This window comes from Haplochromis burtoni, unplaced genomic scaffold, assembly GCF_018398535.1.
Source record: "Haplochromis burtoni strain Fernald_Lab_line unplaced genomic scaffold, NCSU_Asbu1 Contig_1269, whole genome shotgun sequence".
Taxonomy (NCBI): Eukaryota; Metazoa; Chordata; class Actinopteri; order Cichliformes; family Cichlidae; genus Haplochromis; species Haplochromis burtoni.
In genome coordinates this window covers 51,527-53,816 of record NW_024583630.1, presented here as the reverse complement: position 1 = coordinate 53,816, position 2,290 = coordinate 51,527, and positions in this window count along the sequence as shown.

Below are 2,290 nucleotides of genomic sequence, written 5' to 3'. Positions count from 1 at the left end.
GCCTGTCATGAACCAGCTGTATGCAGGCAGGAGAGGACCCAAACGCAAACTCACCGAAAAAAGGGCTTAACTCAAAATACAGCTTTATTGCTGGATGAAGGTAATACAAAACAATGCAAAACTAAACTGGGAAAATCGTAACCTAACAACACGAGGAGGCACACAAGGGAACACAGCCAATAGGGAGGACACGACACAAAACAGAGGGAGATGCGGACATAAATACATAGGATAACGAGGGATGTGGGCGCACACGGGGAACACAGCTGACACTGATAATCATAACAAGATAGGGCAGGAGCAAACACAACATGAGCTACACTGATGGGAGACTATCAAAGTAAAACAGGAAGTACGCAGACTGGAGGGAGAGAGAACACGGAGGAGCAAGAGGGAGAGCACAGACATGACAGGCTGGGGAAACATGATGAAATGAGGCACAATTAAATAAACAGACAAAGTGTGCAAGACAGATGGCAAAGACACAAGGGGGAATCTAATAAACTAAACTGAACAGAACAACCTAAGAAGCATAGAATAAATCCTTAGAACAACAAATGAACTTAACATGATACAAAAACACAAGTAAACTGAGAACACTGGGTCAAAATGACCCAGGACCATGGCAGAGCTGTTTCTACCTTGCTTTGTGCTGGTTTGCCTCTTCTTCCAACTCTCTCTGTAGGACCCACACAAAGAGAGAGTAAGGGCGAGAGCGTTAATGCAGCTGTATCATGAACCAGAGGTCAGAGAAACATCGCTTGCCTCTGCATCACTGATCCTTTTTTTCTGTTAGTGAAATCCAGCTTGCGAGGCATTGCGTAGCACCAACTTCTTTTTCCCCCTAAAAAGAAGTTACATTGATGTCACCTACTGCTAATAAAGCACCTAAATACTTCTACAGCTGCATGTAAATTTAAATGTGTAGGCTACTTCAAGCCCTGCGGCAGACTATTAAGAGTGTACCCTGCCTTTCACCTCTGGGATAGGTTCCATTGACCCCCACGACCCTAAAGAGGATCAGCAGAACAAAATGGTCAGATAGGCAACTGCAAAGATCTGTTCAGTACTGAAATCATCCATTAATAGTTCCCACATGTGTGGCATATGACCCCACTCCATGTATGCTTTGTTCTCATCAGTAGCCTCTGTCCTAGTTCCTCAACACCAGCCTGGAACCTAGTTAGTGAAGGTAAGGTCTGAGTTGGTATCCATCAGTTATCTGATTCTTAAATTCTTAGGTAAGCTTGGGTAGCATGAGAGCGCTTAATGGATTCATGCTCTGGTTGTGAATCAGACCCTAACCTATTGTTCCAAAGATGGTAATCTTGCCACTACACTGTCCAGCTACACTATTCAAGTGCCCCAAGCTTCCATTGCCTCTTGCTATAACCTACCACTAGCCATGCAGTACAATAGGTTGAATGGGTTAACCAATTTAAGAACACTACACTATACTCTTGATTCATGATCCAAAACGATCCCTCTCCATGGTTTGGCACACACGTGATCTGAAGATTCGAAAAAGAAAAAAAAAGTGTAGTGTGGTCAGTCTGTCAAGTGATATTCATGGCCTGCGCTAACATTCCAAGTGGAGGAGTGGAGGAGCAGAGGAGCTCAAGAAACCTCCCGCATCACTTAAATCTCATGTGTGGTAGTATTTTGGCTTTCCCGTTAAATATATTGATGGGAAAAGTTTGTCGACAGTGTGGTACGAGGAAGCCTTATGACACTGGCGACACGTGGGGCATGGCTGCTCATTTGAAATAGCATCACCCTGGTGTGATGGGAGCTAAAACGAAGGCCACACAGCACAATAGGTTGAACAGCTTAACCAATATAAGAATACTACACTATACTATACAACAACTGCTGATATCTGCAGCATTTAAGCAGCCCTTTGCTGTCCAATCCAACCAGGCTAAAGCTATTACAAAAGCTGTTAGAGTGTTTATAGCTGCAGGCAAGAGGCCATATTCCCTTTTGCAAAACAAGGGGTTTAAAGGTATGATGAATGTGCTTGAGCCACGCTATATTATCCCATTGTCCACTTCAGTGACAAGATCATTTCAGGCATGTATGAGCAGGAAAAGTCTGACATTATGGCTGAGCTGTCCCAGGCATCTTCTGTCACCCTAACTACAGACGGGTGGACCTCCAGGGAAACGGAGAGTGAACGCTCATTATGTCACAGCGGAGTGGTAGATACTGTTACGGATTCAAATATTGGGGATGGATACAAGAGGAAAAGCCAAAAGAACAACACTGGTCCGGCCGGGTTGAGTCAAAC